Source organism: Podarcis tiliguerta (assembly GCF_965153285.1).
Source record: "Podarcis tiliguerta genome assembly, chromosome: 6".
NCBI lineage: Eukaryota > Metazoa > Chordata > Lepidosauria > Squamata > Lacertidae > Podarcis > Podarcis tiliguerta.
Genome location: NC_139539.1, coordinates 57,938,471 through 57,952,155, shown reverse-complemented (window position 1 = coordinate 57,952,155; position 13,685 = coordinate 57,938,471). Strand labels below are relative to the sequence as shown.

Sequence of the window (13,685 nt, the reverse complement as noted above, 5' to 3'; positions counted from 1 at the left end):
CTGTGGTTTATCTCACTCATATAGGGGGTAGGTGCAAATCAATGTCTGCACCTCATTAATAATGCCACTTGAAATCTAATTGCTTACATTAAGTGGAAGTGAGCTTATGATGCAATGAGAGCCAAACTAGTTTTAATAGCAGACTTGGGGATGGGGAGGAGGGAATTCATATCAGAATCACAGCACTAGGGGATGAAGGAGGTTAACCCAGTAGTGGATGGAGTGGTGGGGCGACAGCACTCAGCTGACCTCCTCACAGCTGAGTCGCTGCTGTTTACTGGGAGGGGGGCAAGGCGTCAGGGAAGTCAAAGTGGTGCAAATGCGCCAGCGGTGCCAATCCAGTGCTCCTGCTGATGCATTTGCACTGCACTGATCTCCCACCACCATCTTGCCCCTCCCTATCCTCCTCAGTAAGCAGCAGTGACTAAGTGTTGGGAGGTCTGCTTTTCTCCATGTCTGGACCTTTTCTAGGCTCAGGATCCCCTAGAAGGGAATTTTCATGAAATTGAATGATGATGAGGAGGAGGAGGATATAATTTATTTGTACCCCACCCTCCCAGGCCAGAAGAGCGGCTAACATCATATAAATAATATAATATGCATAAAAATAAGCAATCATTCGATTAAAATGCATCCCAAAATTAATTCAAATGAATTAAAGTTAAAGTTAAAACTGGACAAATGACAATCCTCAGGTTAAAATTGAAAGTGGTTAATACTCGCCAGGACCAACTGTTTCCACTGATATTATAAGGTCCTGTGTGCGGGCTGGGAAACCTCCTTCATACTTGTTTTTATACAAAGAGAAAATGAGTCAGACTGAACCCTGACCAAAGGCCTGGCAAAACAGCTCCATCTTGCAGGCCCTGTGGAAGGATGTCAAATCTCACAGGGCCTTGGTCTCTTGTGAGAGAGTGTTCCACCAGGCTGGGGCCACGGCCGAAAAGGCCCTGGCTCTGGTCAAGGCCAGTCTACTCTCCCTGGGGCCCGGAATCTTCAGGGTGTTGTTATTTGCAGACCGTAAGGTCCTCCGTGGGACATACCAGGAGAGACAGTCCCATAGGTACAAGGGTCCTAGGCCTTAAGTTGTGGAAGGTGGGAGAGGGCGGTTTAGCAACCCCCACCAATTCACCCCTTATGCTCTAAAATCATCCCATCTACTTTTATATATGGCTGTCAACATAAAGTGTAGCTTGAGCCTTAGACCATCATACATTAAGAGCTGCATCACACCACTTTCAACAGTCATAGCTTCCTCCCAAGAATCATGGGATAATCATAGCTTGCTAAAGGCTGCTGAGAGCTGTTCGGAGATCCCAGTTCCACTCACAGAGCTATAGTTCCCAGTGTGGTTTAGCCATCAATCCCTGTCCCCAGGGAACCTTGGAAATTGTAACTCTGTGAGAAGAATAGGCAGCTCCTAACAACTTTCAGCACCCTAAACAAACGACTATTCCCCGGATTTATTTGGGGGGAAAGCCATGACTCTTTAAACTGGTATACTAGTTCTTTAAATCTATAATGTGGACACAGGCCTTGTATTATGTGCTGAAAATAGCAACTTTTCCCTTCTTTAAAGGACAGATCAGGACAGGACTATGTTTGAGAAGTATTCCCTTATCTGGCTGATATCCGATGAGGCCAGCATAAATCTATGTGAATTTCCACCCAGATGGAATCTTATTTGGCCTAATCCTGTATATTTGGTTTCTATCGCAAACCAAATATTTGCTATGCTGGGAGCAACCAGCACACTAATATCCTTTGGAGCTGTTTTGCAATCCTAAAGATTTCCATATGTACTTTCCAAACTGATTGGCTAAGCAGTATTCACTTTATTGTTCTCCGGGAACAAAAAACACACTGTCGATAAAATTTCTAACAAAGACCATTAGTGGCGGAGAAGATAGCAAGAGATAAGACAATAGAAGGAAGCCATTAAACCATTCCCTTCAGCCTCAGAGATGGGCGGGGGGGGGGGGACTCCATTGTGCAAGCCAAACCTCCCCGTTGCTATTACAAAGGGATACGGTTCAAGGATGACCACAAAATATCATAAATAATACAGGCTTCAGTTCAGGCAGTTTAAAAGAAGCAGAAAACACTGAAATTTGCTTCTACTTTCCCCTATGCTTTGCATTATGTCTTGCAAGAGAAATAGCCACCCGGGGAAACGTTCTAGATTCAGATCCGCAGACTTGGGGCACAGTGTGGTGTAGTGGTTAAGAGCGGTAGACTCCTAATCTGGGGAACCGGGTTCACGTCTCTGCTCCTCCACATGCAGCTGCTGGGTGACCTTGGGCCAGTCACACTTCTTTGAAGTCTCTCAGCCCCACTCACCTCACAGAGTGTTTGTTGTGGGGGAGGAAGGGAAAGGAGAATGTTAGCCGCTTTGAGACTCCTTAAAGGGAGTGAAAGGCGGGATATCAAATCCAAACTCTTCTTCTTCTTCATGTGGGCGTTATGGATGTGATCAAGAGGGAAAGGCTATGCCATTTTTGTTATAGCCACATGGGAACTGCTTTTCTGTTTTGTGCTCCTACATGGTTTGGGGAATGACGTAACCACATGGGCAGGGTATATCATGGCTTCTCTCTCCTTGGCACCAATAGTTTGAATAGAAAGAACCTTCCAATCTGCCCTGTCTGTATGGCAGTGCCAGATTTAGTGGGGCATGGGCAGTTACCCTGCACAGGGCACCAAGCCAAGGGATGCAAACGGACAATAACAACACTTACATTTATAAAGGTACCTAATGATAAAATCCATAAAAAGCAACTGTACCAAAAGGAATTATTGTGAAAATAAGATTCGGGGGGGGGGTGTGTGTGGCAATTTTGCTCTCACTCTGGGCACTATATTACGAAAGTCAGCCGCTACATATGGCTATGTCATTCATATATAAGCTCCAGTCATATGGGATTGAATCTCAGCAAAAGTGGCTCCTGTACACCATTGTCATGGCCAGTCACATAACAAAATTTATTTGCATATAAGTGATCCTTAAATGTCCATTCCTCTAATGTTGATGCTAACCTTGCCCTCTATATTGTTGTGAGTTTGTGGGTTTGTGTGTGGTTTGAGTCCTTTGTAATTCCTGCATTCAGCAAGGATTCAATTGCTGGAATAGCCAGGACAGCTTCTTGGTAATGGCCTCCTAAGTATGTGTCATTAGGGTAACGAAGGAAGTAGCTGTGTGCCAGAGGACAAATGGATGAGGTCCCCTCCCCCAACTGGTCCCCACCCCACTCAGCTCTAATCTGTGGCTCCTAGAAGCTGTCCACACAGCAGCCACACCCCAGGAACAGCTTCGATTGGCTAGCTGAACCAGGTGAGGGTAGCTGATGGATCTCAAGCCCTCAGTAGGTTTGGGACTTCCCCTGCATACAGACACAGCTTCCAGTGGATTGACTGGATGAGACCAATAGTGGGTCTAATGGTCAAGAAGGTGGTTTCTGCATGTGCTTTAGAGGGAAGTGATGGGCAGATGGGGCTCATCAACCTGGGAAGGTAGCCTATCTAGGAGAAGGAAAACTCTGATCCTAAACATCTGCTGCCTTGTGAGATATCTTTGGGAGAACAAAAGGCGAAGGAGTAAACCCTACACAAATATGGACTCCCTAAGATGGCTCGATGATGCCTTGTATGCCTCCTTCCAGCAATTCCTGCAGCCAAGCTAATGCCAAATGTATTGTTCTGCTTTCCTTTAGACCACATCAGTGAGACCATGAGGAGGCTTGTGCCCCAGGCAGGTCACTTCCGTACTGCTAACACAGTGGTTTGACTTCACCCCTAGAAGTGCACTCCATTGTCTCTCGAGACAGAAAGATGCCAACAAAAATAATATCTGACTTTCTGATATTCGGTGTACCTTCGGAACATGGGAGGGGAGTTGTATTATACTGACAGGCAGGAGGTATCATGCTCGCTTTGACAGCATATATACTGAAATGGGAATGATACAGAGAAGGTATCCAGGGTTTCAGGCAGAGTTGTCTCCCAGCCCTCCCTAAAATGCCAGGGAGTGAAACCAGGACTTTCTGCATGCAAAGGAGATGCTCTACATGCTGAGTGACAGCCTTTCCCCCACTTAGAGCACATCTGTAGCAAATTTCAGTTTTCTGTCTGTCACAGAAGTACAGTGGTACCTCGGGTTACAGACGCTTCAGGTTACAGACTCCACCAAATCAAAAATAGTACCTCAGGTTAAGAACTTTGCTTCAGGATGAGAACAGAAATTGCGCGGCGGTGGTACGGCGGCAGCAGCGGGAGGCCCCATTAGCTAAAGTGGTATTTCAGGTTAAGAACAGTTTCAGGTTAAGAATGGACCTCCAGAACGAATTAAGTTCTTAACCCGATGTACCACTGTATTATTCCAGTTTTAATCGCCCCTGCCTACCTCCCAGGACACATATCTGGAACTGATAAACCCAACCTTATTCCCTGAACACCAAAAGATTGAGTTTTAGGCCCATCAGTCTGGAAGGATGTGTACAGCAATCTGACTTCGAAACAAAGGGAACTTCGTGAAGTTGGAGGCAGCGGAAGCCTTTGAAGGATCACACCGTGCGTGTGTGTTTGAACACTAACACAAATTTCAGATTACTCTGGAAACGAATTCCATTGCAAGTGACCAGGAGCCGCAGCAACCCGTGATGAATGAAACAAGCACTTCAGAGGTTAACTGAGCTTTCTAAAGCGGAAGCAGGTTTTGTCTCCCAGCCCCACCACTGGAAAATATTAAAACAATAAAAATAAGAAGCAGAGGAGTATGTTTTTGTAAAAGAAGCAAATTTCCTGCCTGCTGCGGCTCTGATAAATTTCAGTCAGGGATGACAAGAGAAGGGGGCTGGGGGAGACAAACGGACTTCCTGGAAAACCAGACAGGCTAGAATTAATTGAGGACATCTTCATCAGCAGAACAGCTGGTTCTGGGGCCTAATCATCAGCAAAAACAGAGCCATAAATTGAACAGGAAACAGAAAAGTCTGAATCAAACTTTCAGGATCCAAATGTGCAAAAGAAAAAGTAAAACACAGCCGAAGAACCAAGCCTTCCGGCAGGAAGGCAACCACCAAAAGGAAGTGCCAGTGGCCTGAGCAATGAAACAGCCTCTCAGGGCTCCCAGTCCTCATGCCAGCTGCTGGCACACATTCAGCAGTGAGTGGATGCCTGGCCCACTAAACAGAGGCTGCTGCTGGATGATCTTGACAGTTCAGCATGAGTCACAAAAGATGCCTTCAATCTCCACAGCACCAAGTATAAGTCACCCAGCTCTTGGGGCTTTTTCTAGTAGCGGAACAAGAGCAGCATTTCCCATCCCAAATATTTCAAACAGCAGTTGGAGAGACAGTAGAAAGTGAATTGTTTCAAAAAGGAATGGCAAAATAAAATGTTAAGAGTATATTGAACTGGCTAGATTAACAGAGGCAATTAGAGATCACACTAGACAAGAGTTTCAAAAAGCATGGGGGAAATGCAGAGAATACTTCACAAAACAGCGCCCTAAAATACATACCTTGACTTGTTTCGATTAATGACTGCAGGAGACTTTGTGGCTATTTAAGTTATAATTAGAAAAATCTTAATAATTATTAATAAAGGGCACAGTTTATAAGAAGTAAATAAGGAGGCCAGATACAGGATAAAGGAAGTCTTTTATTTGGTTGTTCGTATTGTTGTATGTTATGTTCACTGTACGTTATGTTCACGTTTAATGTGTATTGGGGGTGGGGGGTTGTGTTATGTTGCAAATAAAATTCCAATAAAAATTTAAAATTAAAAAAAGAAAGAAAGTGAATTGTTTCAACTTTTGTTTATTTTAATTCTTCAATTAAATGTCTCTCCCGCCTTTCCTCCCAAAGGAGCCCAGGCAAGGCATCAGAGTAGTAAAACAATACAACTGAAGATAAAATAAAAACTTATTTAAAACATTTAAGAATGATTAAGAACATCTAAAAACAATCACATCTGCCCCACAGCTAATAATTTCAGGTTGTTGGGAATATCATTCAGTCAAAAAAAAATGACTGGGTAAATGAAAATGTTTTTCATGGAGTACGGGATCTTAGCTAGAATCATGCACACTTCCATGGAAATAGATCCCACTGAACACAATGGACCTTGCTTCTGGAAAAACAGGTTAGTGGCCCCTTATCTCATCTGGATGGTCCCCTCTCTTTTATCCTTTAGGGAAATGCTACGGTTGGTTTTAAAGAACCATTTGATTTGACTGTTTCTTTAGAATATCCTGTAGTATATCTTATCCAAAAAAAGAAATCAGCTAAAAGAGCATAGCCTTGCCTTGTCACAAGGATTCAGGAGCCTCTTAGCATATCAGGAGCAAAGCTATTATATTAGTGTGGCTGGCATACCAAGGGAGAATTCACACGCACCATGTATCCTGTTTCAACCAGGCTGCCATCCCACAGGGGACTGAGCTGGAAGTCACACAACAACAATTAGCTAGTACAGGCTCCAGAAAGCAAGGGCAGGTCCTTCAGGACCTAGGATAACTCCCAAGGAAGACAGGTGCTGCTTTGACTCTGGCCTGAGCTTTGATGTGCCTGAAAAAGCAAAAAAGAAAAGCAGGCCTGCTCACAGCCTGAGCCCTGTCCCTCATCTGAGTGCTGGCAAGAAAGCCTTGGCTTGGAGCTATGCTGACCTTCAGGTACTCTGCTTCTCTGCTGGAGAGTTGACATGCCTTTGGGTAGTCATGGCGGTGCCAGGGATGGGTAGGGGGCAAGTGCCACCCCAGGCAAGCAACACTTAAAAATTTATATGTGTTTTCTCTTGCTTTTCGCTTGACAAAACACACATTATTTTTTTGTTCCTGTACTTAGGTCTTCTAAAAAGTGAGCTTGCAATTAAACAAATGACTTTAATACTGTCTCTTGTCACACAAGAGAAGGTATGCATCACTGCCTATTAAAACCAGGCAGGCACCTATTTTTGTACTATGTCTATTGACTGCTAAAAACCTTTCTGTTTAGGCAAGCCTACCCAGATATGAAATATATATATTTGTTATATATTTGTTGATCATATCTATATTTTGATAATTTTATTATGTCTTCTTTTCTCAGTAAGGTTTTATCGGTCTTTTCTGATGACTATTTTTATATTATTTTATGTAAACTGCTTGGAGCTTGTAGTATGCTTTTTAATCAAGCAGCATATAAATTGGGATAAATAAATAAATCACGGCCTGAGGTCTCTATTCAGATTTTCAGCCTTAAGCATCAAAAACCTATTAGGACAGGCCCCGGTGGTCTGTAGGTGCTGCCAGTTATTACAGCTCAGTGTTAGGGGTGGGGAACCCTACCTTTAAGTTGTTCAGTTGTGCACTGTGAATAGTAATGCGTTCCTGAACTGAGCTACTCCGCCAAGATAAACTCAGGAAACAATTGATGACGGATCAGAAGTGAAAGCGGGGGCAGAGAGTGGAGTACCTTTGGCATTAGTCACTGAAAGCTGTTTGTGCAAGAGCTAACTTATTTCCAAGGATTATATTTCCAAGGAAATTCTGTCTCCAGTGCCTGCAGAACTGAATCACTTTGTTGTGTTGGGCCCAACAGGTGTTTAGTCTTCGCTCCTCATCTTTGGTTTTGGTGGCATGCGGTTAAACCACATCCTTTTGAGCCATCAGACATTTCGCTCCTCTTCGGAGTGATGTGACAGAAACTGATCCTGCGCACAGATTAGTCATTCCTAAATAGAAGAGAAGCTCACAAGAAAGCCCCGATTTTTACGAGGTCTCTGCAAAAAACAAAGCAAAAGTTTTGCTTCGATATTTCATGGTGTTCTGGTCACCCAAGTGAGTACTTTCTCATGAGATGTGAGATTGCAGAGGATCATGAGAAACAATAACCTCCTTTTGTAGTTGTGGTTTTGACCAAACCAAGACTCATTTCCTTTTTTTAGAATAATAATAATAATCACAGAACATTATCTCTGCACCCTAAAACAATACTTCTGAAAAAGGAAAAAGAAAGTTTACTCAGAGTCCATTTGATGTTTCAAAATTCCAGACACACTATGAACAAAACCGCAGAGATGTAGTACAGCACCCCCCCCCCATCCCAAGCACTCCTTTTTTTTCCTGCTGCAGCTTTGATGGACCACCACTTCAAACCTTAGCATTACTGACTGGCTTAGCAATTTGTTCCTCGTATCATATGGCAAGTTTCTGAAGCTTCAGATGTGTAGTGGCATTTGCTTCTTGTCTTAAAAGAGGAAGGAGGGGGGAGAGAACACAGGGGTTGAACATGAGGATCCAATTGTCTGATAAACAGAAACATCTGTTGGAATCATGAACAGTTGATTAGTGGAGTTCATTTCCAGGGTACAGCTTTCAGTGAAACTCTCTCGTTTCTGAACGTTGCATGTGTCAGCGATCCCCAAATGGTGGGTCAAGACTCACAGACGGCTCATGGGAGCCTTGTGGTCAAATCGCCAGGTTGTTGGAGGTGTAGGGTCAGCGGAAAGGGCTTCAGCAAGGTAACTGTAGCTGTGTGTTGTGCACTGTGGGACATCCCCTTCTGCTCTTTTGGAGCGGGACTTCCACTTCTCAACAACAAGTTGGTGAGACTTCAGGCCTGTGATAGTCTCAGTCCAGATTATGGGCCCCTGTGGGACTTTCATCTGGAATTTTCTAGACTTGAAGGCCTTACTGACAGCTACTGTAGAAAGCCTGGTAAGTAGGAAGATCATCATACTCAGCATTCGTATGGCTCATTTCAAGCGTTCAAAGTTCCACGCAAATTTATCTGGGTCGTCCTTATGGCAGCTCCTTTTTGACTCCTGATTGGCCAGCAGCCATGTATAGCCCTGTGTAGGATAGATCAAATTCCAGTCAGGGAAGGGCCACAGCTTTGTAGCGGTTCAACACGAGCTTTGTAGGCAAAAGGTCCCTGATTCAATCTCTGGCATCTCTAGATAGGGCTGGAAAATACTTCTGTTTGAAACCCTGGAGAGCTACTGCTAATCAGTGCAGGCAGTAGTCAACTAGATGCAGGAAAAGATGATCCAACTCAATATAAGGCAGCTTCCTATGTTCCAGTACTGCACATTTTAAAAATATATACTTTTGGTGACGTAGGCAAGCAAGTCCGGATGCCTCTGCTGCTTAAACTACCTTTCTCAGCCCAGACTCCCTCACCTGTTCCTCAAGTTCCAAATGGATCCTGACTCCAGCTCTTAGCACCATGGGCTACCATTGTTTCTAGCTTTCTACTCCAATTCTGCCTGTGGGAAGACAGACCTGAGACATAAACAGCCTGCCTATTACCCCATACCCCACAAGTATCCCGGAAAACCATGGGACATCCCATTATTTCCTGTGAGAGTATGGCAGCCATTTGGGGCACCATGATCTTGTGCAATTTTGTGCCGAGATCTCGCCCCAGAAAAAAGTTTTTTTGGGGAGCGCAATCTCACACACTGCCCCAAAAATGTGTGTTTTGGGGTGCCGTGAGAGCACTGCCCTAAAAAGCATGTCTTTTGGGCTCTGTGGTCCTGTGTGGGTCACATGACTTGTGTGGGAGCTCAGACAGGAAGACACACACCCCAGTTTTGGGACCCAACATGCTGGAGGGTATGCTACCCAGTAATGGAGATTCACTTCAGTATCACAACTGCAAGAAACCAAGCAAAACAATCAAGGTTACTTTTTTTGATTTGGAAACAACCCTTGGAGAAGCAGGCCACAACTCTACCTTGGTATTATGGATCAGAGTTCATTACTGTGCAATCATCCATATTTTTCAGTGTTTTGTATTGTAGTAGTTGCTGTTAATAATTAGCATTTCTATTCCACCTGGTACAAAGCCAAAACAAATGCTAACACAAACCTGAAAAGCATAAAAAAGCAGTAAAATTATTTAAAGCAACGAGCAGCAGCAGCAGATACTGCAAATACAGTGGCAGCCAGTACTATGCTTCCAAGTGTCATTTGGAAGAATGATTTTCAAACATCCTTTACATCAGAACAGCAGGAAGACGACAAACAGGCTTCCCAGGGGAAAGAATTCCAAATTCTGAGAAGGCTGTTTCCTGTGTGGTCAGGAAAACATGGAGCAACAATCAGTGTGACTGGGCAGGCTTAGATTGGACGAGAGAGCCCTTCATTGATTCTGGGACCAGGCTATTGTATAGTTAATTTATTGTTCTCTAAATGCAAAAGTGGTTCTAGTTTAGAAAATGCACAACAGGTTAGTCCCTCTGTGTGCATACTAATCCTGCAGTGAAGAAATGAAACCACACCTCTTAGTATTTTAGATTACAATGATTACAGTGATAACAAACAAAAAACTTAGAGGCTGCAGATTTAAGAATCTGAAGCAGCAAAGAGACAAACTGTTCTTAATATCAGTTAGTTATTTGACCAATTTCCTTTTGACTTCCATAAAGAATGGAAAGGAAACAAATTATATATGCTGAATATTGCAAACTATTTTATACATTGAAGTGACCCAACTCATCTATTATCCCAAAGAGACCAGAGTTTTAACACAGTTCTGTAAATAATGATCAGATACTGTTTGGATTGTGGTCTGAGCAGAGCATATAATGACTTATTATATTGCTTGTGTCATTTATTGTTTTCTCCAGAATGTTGTCTGCATCTCTTTTGATTTGTGAAATGTCAAATTGCAATGAGCAGCACGGATCTGTTGTTTAAAAACTTAATTTGTGAGATTGCAAAGGATAGTCCCTCACCTGCCGAAAGTGTAGTGATGGTTGGCAGCAATCCAGAGGCCTGTGTATTATAGCATAATACTAGAGAAGATGTTTCTGAAACATGGGGTCCCAATGATTATGGAGATATGCTAGCATGTGTGATGGTGGAGTCAGGTGGTGCTCCCAGAATGGAGACCTCTAGTGCCACCCCGTCATTGCTCTTTCACTGGAAGCAGTGTGCAAAATTCCAATGGATATATTGCTTTGTGTGTTTGCCTCGCCTGCCAAGTAGTCCTCACTACTGTTCAGGATATAATTGTGAGGCATGAGAGAGGCAATGTACCTGATCATGTCCCTTGAGCAGTTGGTATAAGCAGTTGCCAATTCTGGTCAGCATTTTTAATTTGCTAAAGCTAAATTGTCACCTACAATTGTCACCAGGTTTAATTAAAAACAAAAAAAAGACAAAAAGGTAAGTTGAAACTGAATCTTTACTAACTGATTTGGAACAGATGCTATATGTTGAGTCCAAACAGTCCCACCCCCCTCCAAGGTGTGAAAGGAGAATAAAAAACTATAATCTTGACTGCCTTACATTTTTAACTAACTTCACTCCTAGGAAAGCTTGCACCATTGAGGTGTTACATTCCACTACGATGGTACCATGAAAAGGAAGAACATGCAAAGAAACGTTTTGTTGGCCTCTGCCAATAATACTGACATTTTCTGCTTCATACCAAGATTTCCTAAGCATCTCTTGGCACTACAATAACATCTCCAACACAATATTCATTCGTTTCCTCCTCATACAACCAGCAGGAAGCAACAGGCAGCTCTTGGGAGAAATCCAATCTGTGGGTGACTGATTTCTGTCTTGCCAGATTTGTCTGCTGCTGTTTCGTACCTGGAAGTGACAGAGAATCTGCCATTTCACAAACAGCCTCATTCCCGCCCCCCAGCTTCCTCTCACTCACTTGGAATGGTTTTTGAGCCAACTTTTGGGATTCTAGCTTTAGAGAAAACTAAGGCTTTGGAGTGTGCATGTGTCTGTAGATTGGGATGATAAAATAATGTAGTGGAAAAACGAAGGGAGGCAACTGCTCACAACCGCTTGTCCTTGGGAAGTAAATTTTTTGAAGTGTTCATTAGTTCAAACTATGCCTTTCGTTAGGACAACCACCTCATTTAATTGGCTGGATTGTAAGAATGAACTTCAGTGCGGATCCTCAAACTACCATTATGATCTTATAGGAGGAAGGAAGCTGTTCAAGAAGACAAGGACTGCTGTGTTGAGTCAGACCGGTTCTTGCTCAATGTTAGCTTTCTATCAACAATGAGGGTGAGATGGAGGAATTCTAGGAAGCAACAGTCAAAGATAGCCTATCTCTGGAAATGAAGACTGCATTTTTGGCAGTCATGGATTCTAACCATATATGTTAGGTGGGCAGAATACATCCTAGGGCAGTTCCACAGATAAAACCATGCATGTGTCTAATAAGCATTTCCTTTTGCTGGGTTTTTGTTGACCTTGTGCAACCTTAAGAGTTTTGTTCTGGATTACAGTGGTGGAGAGAGGTCATGCTCTACATTCTGGTAAAATGCATGGAACTTTGCCTTGCTATTTCTTTTAAGCCTTTTCCAAGAGCCCATTTATCTAGAATAGGTCAGGGCAGTATAAATGAAGTTTTCAAAAGCAAACAGAGCTGAAGGCATGACACACTGGTAATGGTGGTCAAAGGTGAATACACAAAACCATTTCTCAAACGGAAAGCACTACCATATATGTAGCACAAATGTGCATCTTATCTTCATGCTACGCAACCAATAGACCATGTAGATATCTTGGAATCTGACTGTGTTATCTTAAGTGCACACCCTTTGAGGCGGTGACCCAGAACGTGTCCCTCACCTATTGACTTAATGCAAATGAGTATCATGATGGAACTCGTGTTGAGTTTCACCAATGCCTTCCTCCTTTCTTCTTCTAACATTATGGTATTCCTTGTGATGTGGATATTAACCTGTGGCATAGTTCTATTGGCTGATATGTTCTGTGACTGTGGAACTGCTCCACACAGGGCCAGAGGCAGGGGGTAGGGTGCTATGTGACTGCTCCACTTGGGACATATTAACTGGGCCATTGCCACAAGCTGTCTACCCAGAGGACAGTGTTCACTCATACCAAACATGGTTCTTGAGGTGGGTTAGGATGAAAAAAGACAGGTCAGAGTTTTGCTTCTGCTTCCAGTAAGCAGCAAGGAAATGAGATCAATCCAAAAAGATGAGTGAATGTGGACATGCCAGTTATGATGCCATCACATTAGAGTTTTACTCATGAATATATAGTCACATTAAAATGAATTTGCAGTAATTATACTGGGAAGCTTATTGCACTCAGAGCATCCTTCTAGAAACCCTGACATCCCAGCATCTTCCATTTCACTTCCCCACAACTGCTGCCCGAAACACTTCCTGTGTTGTCAAAAATAGGTGGCTTCTATTTTTGGTTGTCATTGACACTTGACAGGGCCTTTTCCATGGTTCCCCATTTGTGGCTTGCCCTCCCTGGCGAGTTGTGTCTGTCTCTGTCATTATTGACTTTAGGAGGAAGCTGAGCGGGACATTTTGCTTCAGGCAGCAAAATGTCTAGGGCTGCCCTTGCAATTCAGTATAAGGCAGCTTCCAACCTCTGTAACGGAAATAAAATTTACCAAGTAGCTATCAGAAAAGGGAAGTTGAACAACTAATGTGGGGGGGGGGATGCCAATAACCGAGTTCCACCCAGGAAACAAGACTTTGTTGGAGATTGCTCTCTGTCATGGCCCTTAGCTACTGGGGCTGGGAAAGGTGTTCCAGGCTACTGAGTGTATTTGATGCCTTATACACACTTACCTGGGAGTAAGCCTCACTGAACAGCATGGGATTTATTTCTGAGCAGACATACATTGGGATTCAGGTGCCTTTGAATCACTCTTTTGACTCAGCAACAGTCTTGTGTTATTATT

General features: G+C 43.4%; 1 protein-coding gene across 5 annotated transcripts in view; it reads right to left on the bottom strand.

Moving 5' to 3' along the window:
* Positions 1–13,685, bottom strand: part of LOC310680970 (uncharacterized protein) — a 133,548-nt gene that overhangs the window by 63,265 nt on the left and 56,598 nt on the right. For 2 of the 5 annotated variants that reach the window (XR_014513026.1, XM_083448251.1), the window contains one exon: positions 8,153–8,829. The exons of the other annotated variants lie outside the window; for them this stretch is intronic. The gene's annotated coding sequence lies outside the window, so the exon portion shown is untranslated. Of the gene's footprint in view, positions 1–8,152; positions 8,830–13,685 lie in introns of those variants that run through there. 5 annotated transcript variants of the gene reach the window in all.